Source organism: Cannabis sativa, chromosome 2 (genome assembly GCF_029168945.1).
Source record: "Cannabis sativa cultivar Pink pepper isolate KNU-18-1 chromosome 2, ASM2916894v1, whole genome shotgun sequence".
NCBI lineage: Eukaryota > Viridiplantae > Streptophyta > Magnoliopsida > Rosales > Cannabaceae > Cannabis > Cannabis sativa.
Window position 1 is genome coordinate 61,373,999 of NC_083602.1, and position 21,650 is coordinate 61,395,648.

Here is a 21,650-nt window from a genome sequence, read left to right on the forward strand (position 1 = left end):
CGCTCATACTTTTCTTTCACAGCTTTGGATGCATTATCCCCAGCACTTCGGGTGACGGCTCAGTTAAAACAAACAAGGCACTTTCTCCTATGAGAGCAATATTAATGTTCTCATTCCATTTATTAAAGTTAGATCCATTCAGCTTATTTTCAGTTAACAGTGATAACATGGGATTCATTTTGACAAACAGGATACTACAAAATAATAGAAATCAACAAATAGAAATTAATAATGGTTTAACACACAAAATCAAGTCAGAAATTATAAGCACATAGCAAGTAGGAATGATATGAGAAAATACTTAAAAATTCAATCCTAAATAATTTCCAAGGTTTTCAACAACCGATATCGTTGTCCCGTTTAGGCGAGAGTCAAAGCTACCATCCATTGAATAGAGTTGTCAGCTCATCTAAAATGTTAAACATTCTAGCAACCTTTTATTCGATCAAGATCAGAATCCAGCGTTGTCCCGTTTAGGCGAGAGTCAAGGCTATTCTATCTCATGAGCTTCTACCATTGTTTCGCAATTTGCAAGTCAAATATGGTCGCCACCATTAGGGTGATCTATACCATATAAAACACTTGCAAACCACTTATCATGCGAGATTAAACGGTGCGAAATTGCTAATGAACGTTCCTCCATTAGGGAGGATTACTCACTAAAACAAACGCGGTGTAAAACCCACAATGGAGATCGAATATCTTAATAATAATAAAGCTCATTATTTAAAATGTATTTTCTTTATTATTCTAATAAATAAATCTCATTAAATTCAAAATTTAAGAATTAAAATTCAAAATTAAGAATTTAATATAATATTTATAAAATTATACTAGATGGTGATTGAAATAAAATTAATTATTTCCATCTTAGTAATAATCTTAAATATAAATATTAAGGAAATTAATTTAAGTTGAATTAAATAAATAATTAGCAACTTAAAAATTTCCTTTGAGAATATATTTATTGGGTTTCGAAAAATTAAAGTATATAAAAATACAATTTTCGAAAATAATAAAAATAGAAAAGAAATACTTCAAGCAAAAATATCACCTATCTAGATTTTCTTTTGACTAGTTAATTCAATTTCTAATAATATATTTATATATATATATTTTAAATTCATTTATTTTTAAATTAATCAATTAAATGAAAAAATCATTGACTTGAGTTGGTCCAAGAATTAATTAAAATAAATAATTAATTTACAACTCAATCTATTTTTCAAAAAAAATTCGAAAATATTGCATAATTAAAATGCAATTTTCGAAATTGATTAATAAAATAAAGAAAAATATATATTTTGAAAATTATTTAAATTTAAGTTGAAAAATTAGATTTCAACCTAAAATTAATTTTCTATTTAATTAAGTGTCATGAAAAATCAATAAATATTTAAGTATCATGATGAAAATCAACTTAGATATTTAGATTTTCAAGTTAATTAAATATATTAAATTCAAGAAATAATAATTAAGTTTAGAGAAGCCTTAATTATTAATTTCTATTTAATACTAGGAAAAATATACTTAATAAAATTGTACCAAAATTAATTATTTAAATAATTAATTTCACAAAAGTATAATATTTTCCTATATAAGTATTAGAAATAATAAGTAGTCTAGAAATTACTATCTAGAAAATATCTTATTTGACTAAGTATCTTTTCAAAAATTTGAAAAAATATCTAATTTAAGTTATATAGAAAAAATCTAAAACTTAAATAATTTCAAATCTAGATTTAATTAAATATCACAAATTAAGTTGTAACCACTTAATTTGAAGATATCTTTGAAGTTAATATTTTAAAAAAAATATCAACCAAAAAATATCTAAAATATTCCATTTTAAGTTAATATTTGAAAAGATATTAACTTAAAAAATATCTTAAGAATCTTTAATAACTAATGCCTAAGATTCCTCAACTTGATTTAAAATTGAAATCAAATATTCAAATTTAAGTTAGTTAAGAAAAATCAGCTTGATACAACTAATTTATAACTTAAATAGGAATATTTAATTAAATAAGCTCCAGAAAGAATCTTAGTTAGTTAAAATTCTATATTTAATTAAATACAAGAAAAATACAAATAGTTTATCTAGAAATAATATCTAAACTAAAAGTGTTTTTCTTAAAATTAACTTTAAAATATTAAAATGAAAATAAATTTTCATATATTTTAAAAGTTAATTATGTTGCTAATTCAATTTTATTAGGTCAAACTATTATAATTAACCTAGTACGATTATTCAAATCGAGCAAATGGGCCTTCACAATTGGGGTAGTTCATGTGAGGGGGTCTTTGGGTTCAGTATGTCGTACCCACTTCTATGGCACCCAACTCTCACACAAGGCCCAAAAGAGAGGAATTTAACCTTAAAATGAATAACTGTTATTAATTGAATAGGTCCAATAACTAAATGGACCTAAATAAAATCTATCATGGTGTGACATTTTATTTAGCAACAACCTATATGCATCTATATAATAAAATAAACATATAGGCTCACACAGGCACACTTTGGATGGATCCTATCATGTTGCTAGGTCATACACAGATGAAAGAAGATTGTAAAATTTACCTGTTACAAATTATTTACTTGACCAAGGGAGCCATCAGATCATTAGATCTGGCAAAAAGTAACCATGGCTATTTGCAATCAAGTAATAATAGGTTTTTAAAACTTATATACAAGCTAAAAACACATACTCCTGCAACAAGGTTAGTTGGATAGTTGGAAGTAGGATTTATTTAATTTTAAATAAATAATTTCGAAAAATAAATAATTAAATAAAATATTTTAATTAATTTCGAAAAAATAAAAAAAAATAATTAATTTCGAAAAAAAATAAAAAAAATATTTAAAATTTCGAAATTATTTTTCAAAAAAAAATTTAAAAATAAACCTACTATTTGAAAAATTAGGTTTCAACCAACCTAAATATCATTTCAAAATTTGCTAACTACTTTTTAAAAATTAAATGTTATTTTAAAAATAAAAATTAAATAAAAAATTAGAAAAGATAAATAAAATATCTTTTCAAATTTTTAAATTTAATTTAAATAAATAAAATAACAAAATTTAAAAGTTAGCAAAATATCTTATATCTATTTAAAATTACATGATTATAAATATCTTATTTTAAATTTAAATAAGGTCAAAATATCTAAAAAGATTTAAAAAAATCTTAATAGATAAGATATTTTTAAAATATCTTAAAAGATAAGATATTTTTAAATATTTTAAAAGATATTATAAATATCTTTAAAAGATATTATAAATATCTTAAAAGATAAGATATTTTTAAATATCTTAAAAAATATTATAAATATCTTAAAAGATATTTTAAATATCAAAAAAATATCTGACCTTAAATTTAAAAAAAAATATAATCAAATTTAAAAATAAGATAGATTTTTAAGCAAAAAGATAAATACTAGTTCTATTCAAATTCAAATTACACTAATATCTTGAATTAAATTAAAAAAAATTAAATTAATTCAAAATGATAATTAGAATTGAATTAGGAATAGTAATAGTATATATATAAAACCATACAAAAAATTGGAAGTTAATTCCATGAAAAGGTATGAAAAATTGAAGAAAATTGAAAAAATTCGAAACTGTACGGACAGCTCTGCGATCATGAGAAACTATCAAGACAAAGATTTTGTCAAATCTTCCAAAAATCATAACTAATTCAAATAAAATCCAAATTGAGTTCTGTAAAAGGCTAACTTGCTTAATTTTTTCCATACTATCCAATAAAAATAATTCCAGAACCGAAATAACAATTATTTTTCACGAAAATTTCATAATCATCAATCAATCATCAAATAACACTCAATACAACATAATACCATCCAAAGAACATACAAACAATCGTTTTAAAGTCCAAATTACATGTAAGTAAATCAATTACCATGGCTCTGAGGCCAGTTGTTGGGAATTATTTTACCAGGATCTTAGATCTACTCACAAGTATGTTTATTAACATCCTAAATATGAACTTTCTAAAACGATAAAATAAACACATATAAAGTTAAGAAAACCTTACATTGATGCAGCGGAATAAATGTCTCCTTCCACTCAGATCTCTAACCCTTGATTCCTTTCTGTAGCAGAGTATAATCAAGATCTGAGCCCGAATCTCCTTCTTCTTCAAGCTTTGATCCTTCACAGTCTTCCAATCTATGATTGAGTTACTGCTTACTGTGTGTGGGCACTTACTCTTTCACTAGGGTCACGAAAAAGATGAAGGAAAAGAGGGAGAGAGGTTTCGGCCAAGGTAGAGAGTGAGGGAAGGCTCAGTTTTTCTGAAGAGAGAAGTTTCTGTCAGAAAGCTTATTGAAAACTTGTTTTGTGAATGAGCCATCACTTTCTATTTATAGGCAACTTACTAGGTTTAGGTTAGGATTTATTTGGCATTAAAATAATGAAAATATTAATTTGAAAAATCATATTAAGTGGCCGGCCATAGGTGTTGTAATGGGCCCCACTTAATTTTGCAATTTTATCAAATTTTATCTCTATTTTCTCAAAAATGCCAATTTTCCAATTCTAACCTTTTAAATGCCAAAACTAATTATTTAATAATTAAAATACATTATTAAATAATATTGTCATTTAATTTAATTATTAATTAGACATATAAAGTCCATTAATAAATAAATAAACCCAGAAAACTCTTTTCCTTACAATTTCACCCCTGAATAGTGAAAATTCATAAAATCAGACATAGTCTAACTTTAGAATTATAATTGATCAATCACGAATCAATTAATGAGTCTTATAAGCAGAATGTTCTCAACTAGAATGGGGACCATGGATCTATATGCTGAGCTTCCAATAAGTGAACCAAATTTACCAAGTAAATTCCTACTTATTAATTCTTCGTTGAATCCACTCTTAGAACTTAGAATTGCACTCTCAGACTTATATAGAGCATATTGTATGTTTCACGATACCAATATACTATCTCATTTAACCATTGTTATAATCTTATTGTGATTTAAAGATCCTCTATATAGATGATTTACATCGAGATGGGATTTCTTTACCGTTCTCACCCCTCAATGTATTTTGCCCCTTAAAACACTTAGCTACCTGTAAATGGTGTTTAATGATCTAATAATTAGTCAGTTAAACAAGAGCTCATCCATTTACTTCTATTTGCTAAGCTCGAAGGGAATCATCACTTAACTTCTATACACCAGTAGAAGCTATAGATTCCATATTTATGTTCAGCACTCCCACTCAATCATACTATCATGTTCCCAAAATATACGTATCACCCTGACCCAAAAGTAGGCTTAACTAATAAATCAAAGAACATGAATAGCACTCCTGAGTTGAGCCCAAGCATATCAGGATTTAGATTCTTTTCAATCTTAAGATCAACTACTGATATTGACTTGGAAAGATATGTATAACGGTAAGTTTGTAATATCTTAACTTAGTTGCAATATCGGTCCAGTCCAATGTATACTCCATACATTCGAAACTAGTATACTTTGCTAATGTCCTGGAAAGAACATAACACTTACTCCAAGTGTAAGTACACATCATCGCTGATTATCACATTAGTGTAAATCCAATAACACTGATGAAACAGGGACCAAAACTTTTGATTCATATGATCACAATCACATTCCACTGTGTTGACGATACTGCAATTGTGAATAAACATATGATCTGGATTTAACTGATTTTGTGTGTATGAATGTAATAAACATATTAAACATATTAAACCATTAGCATGTAAAATTCATGCAAACATCAATCACTTCAAATTTCTTATATTGATAACTAATCAGATTGTAAAGAGTTTTATTTAGGGCATAAAACCTAACAATCGATTCACAAACTCATATTGTGTCCATACCACACATTCTCAGTACTATATACACATTCATAATAATACATCACAAATAATATTTCAATAGACAAATAATTTAAATTATGCAGTTCAACACATAAAAACTACTTAATTTCCTTACCTCAAATCCCGCTGCTTAAACTTGTTATCTCGTCACTACTACCTATAATAACACATGGGTCAAGGCCCTAACATTAAAATTCGCACTCTTACAGTACATCAAAAAGAATACTATTTTTGACCAATAACTACACGAATTCAGTGGAAGTTTCCTTCATAAAAATTATAGAAAATTCAATTATCTTTCCAATGATATAAAGATCACTAAAAATGGATTAAAACTAAGACAGTTATGATAGTTTTACTGAAACTATTTCTGAGAAGGAATATGGAGTAACGGATCACAGTAGACATCAAAAATCTAAAGTTTTGATACTGAAATATTCCAAATCAGAGAATACTCTCTTCATAAAAGTTTTAGAAAATCAAATTCCCTTTCTAATGACACTAAAATCTTTAAAATCGGAGTTATAACGTAAGAGATATAGATATTATACCGAAACAGTTTTCTAGAAATCCTGAAACAAATGGATTTCGAACTACAGCAATAAAACAATAATTTTGACTTAGAATAATCAATAATTAGTGAATAGTTTCTTCATAAAACATTTAGAAAATTGAATTATCTTTTCAACGGTACCAAGATCGCTAGAATCAGATCATTATTCAGAGAGATATTTAAATTTTACTGAGACAACTTATATAGAAAATATAAAAAACGATTTACAACAAACAACGTAGAAATACTAATTTTTGACATAGATAAATTTCGATTCAGTAAAACCTTTCTTCATAAGAATTATGGGAAATTCATTAAGCTTTCTATAGGCACCAAGATTGCGAGAATCGAATGCGTATTTAAAGATATATGATAGTTTTACTGAGACATGTTTTATTCTGAAAAATAAGAAAAGGAGACCTACGAATATTCTCCTATTGTGATCAATAAATAAGTAAATGTAGAGTTTCTTACCTCAAATACATCGAGCTGTTTGGATCGATAGACATAAGATGATGGTGATCAAAGATGAGAGTGAAGAGTGGTATAGATTTGGCTAAGGATGTAATGGAAAGATGATTTGAAAATTTTAGGGTTAGTCTTGCTCAGATAGGTGGGAAGAATAGAACGATATAATTTTAGGGTTAACGAAACCTAGTATTCTGACTCTTATTAGGTATAGTTTTATGAATAATAATAATATTAACATAATAGCAATAAATAAATTATTAAATAAACAAATATCTTACTTTTAAATTTAAATTGTAACCTCTAAATCTCGTAACTTTAGGGCTTAGTTTTCACCTAAAACAATTACGAATTATGATATGGTTATTGCTACAAAATTTATAGATCTTTGAATTATCTTTCCAACGCCACTAGAATCACCTCAATCGGAGTTATAAAACTCCAGATATGGTCATTTTCGTAAAACAGTTTATAAACCTGCGAATTTCTCTAAACTTACGATTTTTCTAACATTAATCAAATAATAATATTATTTAATACCACTTATACAATTAATTAAATCTAATAAATATATTATAAAAACCTAATAGACTTTCATATCGGGGTTTAATTAAACGATTACCTACTTATAAAAATATCATAATATTTTACTTTCGTAGTTAATACAACTTTAACTTTCTTTAAGAAAATGGTACAACTACTCTAAGCAATAATATCAACTCACTAACAACACAAATAAATGAATTAATTATCCTCGCACAATTAATATCCAAACGAAAAATTAAATACTATTTTAAACTGGATATTACATTCTACCCTCCTTAAAAGAAATTTCGTCCTCGAAATTTAACTTACCAACACTCGGGGTGTTGAGTCTTCATGTCTTTCACCACTTACCGCATTACCTCCTTATCTACTATATGGAGCCAACAAATATGCATTTAACCTATATCTTGTCGATCAATCGATAACACATATAATACAAATAACTTATTAATTAAGCATTATTATTTCTCTTTACATTACTTAAATATCAAAACATACTCTATCATAATAAATTACATATACATGCTTTAAATACATAAGTTTTGCAATAGCATGCTCGTAATATTATAAAAAAAATTCTTCTCTTATGACCATCCTTACATGACATTAAGAGTGAAACTATTTATTCTTCTATGAGCATCCTTACATGCCATTAAGAGTAAAACTATTTATTCTCTAAATGAACATCCTTACATGTCAATTGAGAACACATTATACAATACAAAATAATAAACACAAGGAGTAGGGTAGAAGACCTTATGCAAACTTCTCTTTAATCATTCTCACTCTTTAGTTAAATGTTATTACGTATAAAAATCTTACTTCTCTACTTGATTTTCTACTGTAAGGCTACAGTGTCATTCTTTCAATTTCATAGATGTTACTCACTCATCGACAGACACTTGTTCCATGACACTTGGAAAATAAACATGTAAGCTCTTAAAAAAAATCTTCTATATATAAATATTTTAATGATCCATTTCGACCACTTTTTTGTCTAACATTCACTTCTTGATATCCTTTATCCATGTATTCATTGCACTTGTCACGCCTTCCCATTTTCTTAGGTAACTGCTGTTGGTTTCTTTTGTAGTCACTTTCTTGTATCACTCTATTGTATTTTCTTCGCTAATCTCTCCTATGGTGCTTGGTCCTCCATTACTCCTTTCAGTCAAGTTGACTTGATTATGAGATTATCTAGTTTTTCCCCATTAACTTTTGTCTACTAGGCGAACATGAGATAACAAATTCAGTCTTTCACTAAGATTTCAAATAGCTATGTCGAACTCAAGTTGATTATGTTTCGCCTCTTCCTCGAAGAAAGACGATCAAACAATTCCCAATCATGGTCCTCGCGGATCAGATCATCCATATAATATACAAAAAGAAACTCCAGATATTTGGTATCCTTCCCTTTGAATGAGATCTCAATTCTAGCGACAGTTTCATTAGATATCGCCCATAAGCATCTAAATTTCATTTTATCATGTATTAACTAAATATTAACTAAGAGATGAACCTAATCCAGAATATGAACCATAAAAGAAAATACCAAGTAAACCGATCACCAGAACACCAGTTACTGTACCTATTATCCAAAGAGGAATCCTTCCCGTAGTATCGGCCATTTGTCCTACTTTCCTCCACATTTCATCAGGTGGTGTTACATTGCTATACTGATGAAGTCTAAATCTGCAATGCTGATAGATTTGTGTAATTGTGTTCAATGATTGTTTCTTCTATTATACTAACCTTCTGGGTATCACATCACTTTCATATTTATACTACCATATATTTTTCAAACCATATTTATGTCTTACATATTGTAGACCTCTATAGTTCACAAAATAAATCCCAACTTCTTAATTTCACTGTTAAGACCTCCAAAATCTAAAACCAGCTAACATTCGAGTACAGACCATCTACTTTTAGTTAAGTAAGATCATATATGCCAAAATATCGTAAGTGCATTAGTAACCCTTTAAAACGAGTTCAACCTTAACATAGGTTAGTGTTGGAATTTATTTTACCAGGATCTTAGATCTACTCACAAGTATGTTTATTAACATCCTAAATAAGAACTTTCTAAAACGATAAATTAAACACATATAAAGTTTAAGAAACCTTACATTGGGTGCAGCGGAATATAATGACTCCTTCCGTTCAGATATCTAGCCCTTGATTCCTTTCTGTAGCAGAGAGCATTATCAATATCTGAACCTGGATCTCTTTCTCTGAATCTTTGATGCTGAAACCTCCTTCTTGCTGAAAGTCTTTCTTCATGATCTTCCTCACTATGATTGAGGTATCACTTGCTGTGTGTGGGCACTACTCATACACTAAGGATTTCGAAATTCAAGAGGGAAGAGAAAGAAGAAGTGGCAGCTAAAGATAGGGAGAGAGAAAGGCTCAGGTTTTTCTCTGAAGGAAAAATAGAAAATTTTAAGTGTCAATTTCCTGAACCCTTAACTATCTATTTATAACATTCCACTAGGGTTAGGTTTGAATTATTTGGCATTAAAATAATGAAAATATCAGAGGGAAAACCCTACAAAAGTGGCCGGCCATGCAAGGTGGATTTGGGCCTCACTTTTTGCAATTTTGCAGTTTTATCTTTTCTCCATCTGATTTTCTCAAAAACGCCAATTTTCTAATTCAACCATTTAAATGCCAATTCTAACTATTTAATAACTATAAATCATTATTAAATAATATTGTCATTTATTATATTTATTAATTGAACCATACAAAGTATCATAATTAACAAATATGCCCCTATAAACTCTTTCTTTACAATTTTGCCCTTACTTAGTGAAAAATTCACAAATAGACATAGTCTAATTTGAGAATTATAATTGATTAATCAAAACCAATTACATGAGTCTTACAAGCAATATTATCTCAACTAGTGGGGGGACCATGGGTCTATATAACTGAGCTTCCAATAAGTAGATCAAGAATTTAGCACTAAAATTCACTAACTTATTAATTCTTCGTTGAATCCACGCATAGAACTTAGAATTGCACTCTCAGTATATAGAATGCTCTATATGTTCCACCATATAGACACATCATTAGTTATCCATTGTTATAATCCTAATGTGATCAATGATCCTCTATATGAATGATCTACACTGTAAAGGGATTAGATTACCGTTACACCCTACAATGTATTTATTCCTTAAAACACTTGACCCCGTATAAATGATATTTCAGCTTATGTGAAATGAGTACTCCACCATTTATGTTCGTTTGGTCAAGCTCGAAGGAGATCATCCTTTGCTTACTATTCACCAGATAGAAGCTATAGATTCCATGTTTATGATAGCGCTCCCACTCAATTGCACTACCGTGTTCCCAAAATGTACGTATCACCCTGACCTAAAAGTAGGCTTAACTAACAAATCAAAGAACACGAATAACCTTTCAAGATTGAGCCTAATCATATCAGGATTAAGATCATTTGATCTAGGATCAACTTGACGATATTGACTTGAATAGATATTATGGTAAGTTTAATAAATCTAAGTCAAAGTTCAACATCAGTCCCTTCCGATGCATACTCCATGCATCCTACCTGAGCTTTACTTTAACCAATGCTCTGGAAAGAACATAGCACTTCTCCAAATGCAAGTAAACTCTGTTGTAGATTATCATATCAGTAAAACCCTATGTCTGATAAATCTAGGAAACTTTATTCACATAGTCATGTTTACTTTCCAATGTGTTGATAGCACAATAAACAAGATCAAGTATGTGAAAAGGGTTTCAAATGAATTCATACATTATGTACATATAATCATGAAATAAATCATGTGAACCATGCAACATTAAATGTTATTTCTGATCTATATTAATAAGTAAATCTGATTATATTGAAATGAGTTTTATTTAGGGCATAAAACCCAACAAACTCCCACTTGCACTAATATAAAACAAAAAGTGCGTTTCAAATAACCTCAACACCTTGATATACAAATCAAGTGTAGTAGTAGTAAACTCCTCGTAATAGGATCTGAAAGGTTGAATTAACCACAACCTTTTCTCCACCATTACTCTTCCTTAATCACAAAATTATTGATAATGTGAAATTCCTCTCTATATGTCTACTCTCTTGGGATACTGGATTCTATACCTTTGGCAACTACTTTTGGTTAATCAGGTAATTAACACTAGTAGTTAAGGCAATTTGGAATGATGCCAAAAATGTATAGAACTTTCCTTAGACTGAATAAGTACCTTTCGTGCAACTTTAACATTCAGTCTCTCTCTGGTAGACCTAGAGACTTCAGATAGGTTTTTACACTTCTCCAAAATCACTATTCCACCCCCAGAGTAACCACCATCTTATCAGAAAGATTTACTAGCACAAAGGCAAATTTTGAAATCTGATATGGTGTAGTCTAAGAGTTTTAAACACACCCTTATAGACTAACATATAGTTCCTCTTCTTAATCTTAGGATTTACTTGATTGTCTTCCAATGTTCTTCTCCTGGATTAATCTGATACCTACTCATTACTCCCACTCAACAGCAGGTGTCAGGTCTAAGGCATACAAAAGCATATCTAAGACATCTCACAGTTGATTTAAGAAATTCTTTCATGGCTTTATCTTTTCGGGAATAGTTGAGACTTTTCCTTCGATAAATAAAATCTACGTCTAAGAAGTTGTGAAGCTTCTATAGATTGCCATTAGAAAGAAAATGCTTCAGCATCTTACTAAAGTAAGTTGCTTGCATTAGAGTAAGTAATTACCAGGTATACCACAAGCCATAGGTTTAGATAAACTCAAACCTATAATACTAGGAACAGGAAGTTTTGTTAAGTCTATTGAATAGACTTATAAACGAAAATTTCCTTTTATGTCCTTGTAGTAGAAAACTTTAGGTTATTCCATGTGAATGGATTAAGCCATAGTTCTATTGGCTTTCTTCTTAGTTTCTTATCTTGACAATCCATTACTTGTTTAAACTGACAATGGATTTAAATCACTAGTGTCTCCCAAGTCATAAGAAGGGGAGTTCCTAGAAACTCTCCCACTACGACAAGGTACCGTGAATTATGTCGAAGAAAACTAAATGGTATTGACCTCTTCGGTTGTGACAAGACAACAGAGGCAGTGGGATCATCATATGTTATATAAGATGATAGAACACTTTTGGAATCAAGAAAAATATCTCCTTTATTTGCTACTTGTTTTCAGACTTAGTCATTATCTTAGAAAAGTAGTATTTGTTTGAACAAACACTTTCTTATCTATTGACAATGGGATGGTCCACCCCTAATCACTTAGAATAGCTAAGAAACCATGGTTAACAGTTCTAGCTTTTCTTAAGATTTTGATTAGGTCATCCATGAATCTAGTAATGATTTACATTAAGTATACAACAATTACATCATTCTGAAATTGTATTACCATAGAAGGAATTAGGCAACGACTAGTAACTAATCATCAACATGCAACAATTTAATGATCTTTGAACTGCATATCTACTAACTATTTCTCCACCCCTATCAGTTCGCAAGATCTTTAACCACTTACCTTAATGGTTTTAACCATTGCTAGAAATTAATGAAATTTTTAAACATTTCAAATTTCTTGCTAAAAGGTATAATCTAGAGTGATCGTTTTAAGAATACAACGAAAAACTCATATCCACCCGTGAATGTACATCCATCTGCGAATGAGATGAACTACTTTCAGTGGATATAGGCATATTAACTCTTTGGAGAGATTGATCTTGTCAAATCCACTATGAACAAGATACAAATGCCATAGATTAAAAAAATTGGTAGTGTCTTTTGATGACATAGGTTTAGTTACATCAAAGAGTTCTTAGAATAGTGAAAGTGGATCCTGGTCACAGAATACCTAACTCATATTCCATACAGTTTGAATCCATTAATAAAAGATGGATATTAAACACTTGAGAAAGTGTAACTGTATTGTATCTGGAATTAGAAATATAAGGAAATTTCTGTTTGGATTCTAAAATTAAAGTCAAAGACTTACATTCAACCAAATATAATGAGTAATTCTTTCTTGGACCACCACTACTATTTAAAACTCTAAGTCAGATTTGCCCATACAAGTAGGAGATTTCTAAGATTGAGGATTTATATCAATTGGGAATAGAATTTCGGGATTATAATCATATGCGTCATATAAAATGACATGAAATGATTTATAGACCATTCATCCAATGATATGTTTTAAAGCTAATTCGAAATGAATAAGCTAAGAGGAATTAGGATAATTTCGTTTAAAATAAGAATCCAACGATGCTTCGATTAGCGAAAGTCAAAGTAATCTTATTATACAATCTTCTTGTTTCATATCGTAAAAATACTAGTCTAAGGTGTCATCAATTGATGAACAGCTAGATGTCGCATATACAATATTTATCTTTCGAGATCTAACACTATTATGTATGTCTAATGGTGAAAATCCACTAGGGATTTATCTCATTAGATAAACAAGCCAAGTTAGACCAACAATGAAGATTCGAAATTAAACTACAACTTAATAACAGATTATAACATGGTTCAATATAAATTCATACACAATTCAGAAATTGTAAGCATATAGCAAGTAGGAATGACAAGTGAAAATACTAAAACTTACAATCCTAAATAATTTCCAAGGTTCTCAACAAACTGATATCAGTGTCCCGTTTAGGCGAGAGTCAAAGCTAGCATTCATTGAATAGAGTTGTCAGCTCGTTTAAAATGTTAAACATTCTAGCAACCTTTTATTCGATCAAGATTGGAATTCAGCGTTGTCCCGTTTAGGCGAGAGTCAGGGCAATTCTATCTTATGAGCTTCCACCATTGTTTCATAATTTGCAAGTCAAGTATGGTCGCCACCATTAGGGTGATCCATACCATACAAAACACTTACAAACTACTTATCATGCGAGGTTAAACGGTGCGAAATTGCTAATGAACGTTCCTCCATTAGGGAGGATTACTCACTAAAACAAACGCGGTGTAAAACCCACAATGGAGATCGAATGTCTTAATAATAAAGCTCATTATTTAAAGAGAGTTGTATTTTCTTTGATTTTCTTTATTTATTCTATTTATTTTAAATATATATTTATTTAATTAAAATTTCCAATTTAGAATGAAAAATTCTAAATATAAATTTTAATTTAATTTTTATAAATTTTACTTAGATGGTTATGAAAATAACATGAATTATTTCCATCTTAGTAATAATTTCCAATAAATATTTAGAAAAATATTCAATTTAAGTTGTTACAAAATTAATTTAAATTAATTTACAACTCAAATTTTATTTTCTATAAATATATATTGCATTTCGAAAAATTAAAGTATTTAAGAATACAATTTTCGAAAAATGCATATTAAAATAAAAAGTAAATCTTGGAAAAATTATTCTAATTTAATGTTGGCCCAAAATTAATTAATAAAATTAATTTACAACAAAAAAATATAATTTTCCTATTTAATTAAATATATAAGAAAAATTTCAAATATTTAAGTATGATGATGAAAATCAACTTAAATATTAATTTTCTATTTAATTAAATACACTAGAAAAATACTTCAAGCAAAAATATCATCTATCTAGATTTTCCTTTGACTAATTAATTCAATTTCTAATAATATACTTTAATCCAATTTATTTAAAATTAATCAATAAATGAAAAACTCATTGATTTAAGTTGATCCAAGAATTAATTAAAATAAATAATTAATTTACAACTTAATCTGTTTTTCAAATAAAATTTGAAATTCCAGCATTTAAGAAATGCAATTTCGAAATTTGATTAATAAAATAAAAAAATATATATATTTTGAAAATTATTTAAATTTAGTTGAAAAATAAATTTCAACTAAAAATAATTTTCTATTTAATTAAATGTCATGAAAAAGAAATATTTAAGTATGATGATAAAAATCAACTTAGATATTTAATTTTCAAGTTAATTAAATGTATTAAATTCAAGAAATAAATAATTAAGTGTAGAGAAGGCTTAATTATTAATCTCTAGTTTAATACTAGGAAAAATATACTTAAAATAAATTGTACCAAAATTAATTAATAAATAATTAATTTCACAATGTATAATATTTCCTATTTAATATTTGAAATAATAAGTAGTCTAGAAATAATTATCTAGAAAATATCTTATTTGACTAAGTATCTTTTCCACAAAATTTGAAAAAATATCTAATTTAAGTTGTATTAGAAAAAATCTAGAACTTAAATATTTTCAAATTTAAATTTAATTAAATATCAAAAATTAAGTTGTAACCACTTAATTTGAAAATATTCCATTTTAAGTTAATATTTGAAAAGATATTAACTTAAAAAATATCTAAAATATTCCATTTTAAGTTAATATTCGAAAAGATATTAACTTAAAAAATATCTAAAGAATCTTAATAACCAATGTCTAAAATTCCTCAACTTAATTTTGAAATTTTAAATCCAAAAGATATTCAGATTTAAGTTGGTTAGTTGTAGATAACTAAATATCAACTTAAATAGGAATATTTAATGAAAAATTTAAATTAAGCTCCAGAAAGAATCTAGATGGTTATAATTCTATATTTAATTAAATACAAGAAAATACATATAGTTTAGCTTAGAATAAAGAATTCTTTAAACTATAATTTTCTTAAATTAATTTCAAAATAAATGAAATTAATTATGTTGCTAATCAATTTTATTAGGTTAAACTAGTTTAATTAACCTAGTACAGTCATTCAAATCAGGCAAACGGGCCTTCACAATTGGGGTGGTTCATGTGAGGGGGTGCTGGGTTCAGTATGTCGTACCCACTACTATGGCTCCCAACTCTCACACAAGGCCCAAAAGAGAGGAATTTAACCTTAATAAGAACAACTGTTATTAATTGAATAGGCCCAAAAACTAAATGGGCCTAAATAAATTCTATCAAGAACTATGATAATTTATTTTAGCAACAACAACCTATATGCATCTATAATAAAATTAAACACATAGGCTCACACAGGCATACTTTGGATGGGTCCTATCATGTTGCTAGGTCATACACAGATGAAAGAAGATTGTAAATATACCTGTTACAAATTATTAACTTGACCAAGGGAGCCATCAGATCATTAGATCTGGCAAAAAGTAACCATGGCTATTTGCAATCAAGTAATAATAGGTTTTGAAAACTTACAAACAAGCTAAAACACATACTCCTGCAACAAGGTTAGCTGGATAGTTGGATGTAGGATTTATTTAATTTTAAATTAAATAATTAATTTCGAAATAATTAATTAAATAAAAAATAATTTTTCGACATTCGAAATTTAAAAAAAAAATTAAATTTAAAATTAAACCTACAATTTTGAAAAATTAGGTTTCAACCAACCTAAATATCATTTCAAAATTTGCTAACTACTTTTAGAATTTAAATGTTATTTTATAAATAAAAATTAAATAAAAATTAGAAAAGATAAGTTAAATATCTTTTTCAGATTTTAAATTTAATTTAAATTAATAAAATAATAAAATTTAAAAGTTAGCAAAATATCTTACATCTATTTAAAATTACATGATTATAATTATCTTATTTTAAATTTAAATAAGGTCAAAATATCTAAAAAAGATTTAATTTAAAAATATATATAAAATCTGACCTTAAATTTAAAAATAAGATAAGACATAATCAAATTTAAAAATAAGATAGATTTTTAAGCAAGAAGATAGATACTAATTCTATTCAAATTCAAATTACACTAATATCTTGAATTAAATTTAAAAAATATTAAATTAATTCAAAATGATAATTAGAATTGAATTAGGAATAGTAATAGTATATATACAAAACTATACAAAAAATCGGAAGTTAATTCCATGAAAAAGCATGAAAAATCGAAGAAAAATGAAAAAATTGTGAGCTGTACGGACAGTTTTCGCGATCGCAGGAAAATTTCAGCACAGCTTCGATTTTTTTCGAATCTTCAAAAAATCATAACTAATTCAAATAAAATCGAAATTGAGTTCTGTAGAAGGCTAACTTGCTTAATTTTTTCCATACTATCCAATAAAAATAATTCCAGAAACAGAATCGCAATTATTTTTCACGAAAATTTACAAACATCAATCAATCATCAAATAACACTCAATACAACATGATACCATCCAAAAACAAACAAACAATCGTTTTAAAGTCCAAATTTCTTGCAAGTAAATCAATTACCATGGCTCTGAGGCCAGTTGTTGGAATTTATTTTACCAGGATCTTAGATCTACTCACAAGTATGTTTATTAACATCCTAAATAAGAACTTCCTAAAACGATAAGTTAAACACATATAAAGTTTAAGAAACCTTACATTGGGTGCAACGGAATATAATGACTCCTTCCGTTCAGATATCTAGCCCTTGATTCCTTTCTGTAGCAGAGCATTATCAATATCTGAACCTGGATCTCTTTCTCTGAATCTTTGATGCTGAAACCTCCTTCTTGCTGAAAGTCTTTCTTCATGATCTTCCTCACTATGATTGAGGTATCACTTGCTGTGTGTGGGCACTACTCATACACTAAGGATTTAAAAATTCAAGAGGGAAGAGAAAGAAGAAGTGGCAGCTAAAGATAGGGAGAGAGAAAGGCTCAGGTTTTTCTCTGAAGGAAAAATAGAAAATTTTAAGTGTCAATTTCCTGAAGCCTTCACTATCTATTTATAGCATTCCACTAGGGTTAGGTTTGAATTATTTGGCATTAAAATAATGAAAATATCAGAGGGAAAATCCTACAAAAGTGGCCGGCCATGCAAGGTGGATTTGGGCCTCACTTTTTGCAATTTTGCAGTTTTATCTTTTCTGCATCTGATTTTCTCAAAAACGCCAATTTTCTAATTCAACCATTTAAATGCCAATTCTAACTATTTAATAACTATAAATAATTATTAAATAATATTGTCATTTATCATATTTATTAATTGAACCATACAAAGTATCATAATTAACAAATATGCCCCTATAAACTCTTTCTTTACAATTTTGCCCTTACTTAGTGAAAAATTCACAAATAGACATAGTCTAATTTGAGAATTATAATTGATTAATCAAAACCAATTACATGAGTCTTACAAGCAATATTATCTCAACTAGTGGGGGGACCATGGGTCTATATAACCGAGCTTCCAATAAGTAGATCAAGAATTTAGCACTAAAATTCACTAACTTATTAATTCTTCGTTGAATCCACGCATAGAACTTAGAATTGCACTCTCAGTATATAGAATGCTCTATATGTTCCACCATATAGACACATCATTAGTTATCCATTGTTATAATCCTAATGTGATCAATGATCCTCTATATGAATGATCTACACTGTAAAGGGATTAGATTACCGTTACACCCTACAATGTATTTATTCCTTAAAACACTTGATCCCGTATAAATGATATTTCAGCTTATGTGAAATGAGTACTCCACCATTTATGTTCGTTTGGTCAAGCTCGAAGGAGATCATCCTTTGCTTACTATTCGCCAGATAGAAGCTATAGATTCCATGTTTATGATAGCGCTCCCACTCAATTGCACTACCGTGTTCCCAAATTGTACGTATCACCCTGACCTAAAAGTAGGCTTAACTAACAAATAAAAGAACACGAATAGCCTTTCAAGATTGAGCCTAATCATATCAGGATTAAGATCATTTGATCTAGGATCAACTTGGCGATATTGACTTGAATAGATATTACGGTAAGTTTAATAAATCTAAGTCAAAGTTCAATATCGGTCCCTTCCGATGCATACTCCATGCATCCAACCTGAGCTTTACTTTAACCAATGCTCTGGAAAGAACATAGCACTTCTCCAAATGCAAGTAAACTCTGTTGTAGATTATCATATCAGTAAAACCCTATGTCTGATAAATCTAGGAAACTTTATTCACATAGTCATGTTTACTTTCCAATGTGTTGACAGCACAATAAACAGGATCAAGTATGTGAAAAGGGTTTCAAATGAATTCATACATTATGTACATATAATCATGAAATAAATCATGTGAACCATGCAACATTAAATGTTATTTCTGATCTATATTAATAAGTAAATCTGATTATATTGAAATGAGTTTTATTTAGGGCATAAAACCCAACAGTTAGGTAGCCCAATTATTTATTTATCATTTACTATTTAACCATAGGTTAATCATGTAATCTCATAATATATCAATCAACCAAGTTGTTGGGGTAAGGATACTATATACATAATTGGCAAATCATGCCGAACAGACCTTACTCTGTTCATCGTTACTATACCTCCTACACCCCACTTGTATCTGATTTGCTACTAGAGACTCACTTTTTTATAATTATTTAGCCAGGGCTCTTTGACTCGTACTTCCTAAACTACCTTTAAAAATAAGTCCATACTTCACTTAAGCATCTTCATTCCATATCTGAATGCAATCATGTTATCAATATATACATCCTTTTCTCTTTCCTTATAAGTTCCTCACTTCCAATTAGATAAATTTTAGTTATTTTCCAAACAATGGCTATTGTCTTATTCCATCTTAGTATGTTCCTCTAGGATATTGCTCTATTACTAGCCCTCTGGGTCGAGAAAGTTTCAAATATTTGTCTGAATTCTTAGCTCTTTACAACTTTAACTTTTGGCAGATCTGATGTCATTCTTTCCTCTAACACTATATAGCATAGAAATGCCACCTCTCTTGACCAAAATTAACACTTTTGTAAGTTTTTTTTTTATTTGCTTCTGTTCACTTAAACATACTCATACTATTGTCCACAAAGAAAATCATGAGTGGATTGTAGTATCATTTGCATACTCTGTACCTTTTATGTTGCTTGATCATTTTATAATCCCAACACTTCACAAAAACTCGTATGGTCCTTGTCGCTCCATGAAATTCTTCTAGATGTATCACTCATGATCTCCAATTTTTTTTCATCCTTTACGAAGCTATATCTATGATCTCCAAGTTGTCCAGTTTGAATTGTTATGTATAGTTGTCCTCTGTGTTGCCTGTCATTCATGTTGTACCCAAATTGTTAGCCGTGTCTAAATCTTCTTTTTCTTCCTCCTTTGAAATTGTCTTTATCGAAACCATGCGAATTTTATTTTATTGTCTCCTCACAAAGTAGCTGACCTTGAGTTTGAAGCTTACAATTTTCCTTCGGTAATCTAATATTTGTTGATGCTCTACTTATCTCTTGGTGTTCAAGATACCTTCATAAGTCATTACTTTTTAAAAAAAAATTATATCAGGTTTCTTTCTAACTTCTTATTCTAGATTCTGTTCAGTACGCTACACTCCTTTCTACGTGATGGCATAGTGCTCTTTGGACTAATTTGTATAATAGACTTTTCTCTCAAGTCTTCATATACAATATTCATACTTCTTACCATCTAACTTAGGGGTGTGTATCGATAGAATATCCATCAAGACAGTACTTGCTCCTTATAGGTCCATTCTTTCATCTTTCTTAATAAGTGAGTTTCATAAAATACCCTATCTAGTCTAGTATAGCATTCACTATCTTAAATCATTCCCTACTCCCTATAGGTTGGGCTTCCTTTCATAACTAGGTGTAGAGACTTCATCTTTAACCATTTGTAGACAGGTGCAATTCTGTGCATCGATACTTAGTTGGCTATTGGTACATTTTATTATGTGCTTCAAGTTCCACTACTAGTGTTGGTGATCTATTGCGCTGAGCCTGTGAAAACTCTTCAACAAATCGTCTTAGTCATGCTCACATTCCTTCCAATGCCTCTATTAGATCGTTAGCCTTAACTACTATTGGGTTCAATCTGGAACATCAACCATTTGTGGGTCAGCGGAACACACATCCTTAGCCCCCACCTCTACTGGTCGTTCTTTTCAAATTGATTCTAACTGATCTTCTAGTTGCATGTGTGAGCTCTTACAAGAAATGTTGATTTAATAGAAACAAAAGAGTTCAATTATAGGGAGAGAAGATTCCATGAACATATCTAAACTTAATGTTGTCAAGCTTAACTAGTAATATTCTATTTATCAACCAAAGTCTTATGAATTCCTAATATTATTTATTCTAAATTTTCAAGAAAGGAACACTGTCCTTCCTAGTTTCAATTCAAGGCAATAAAGAAATATAAAACCTATTCATCTTCTTCGTAAAATGTGTAATCAATCATAAGAGGTAATATACTCTTAATTTCT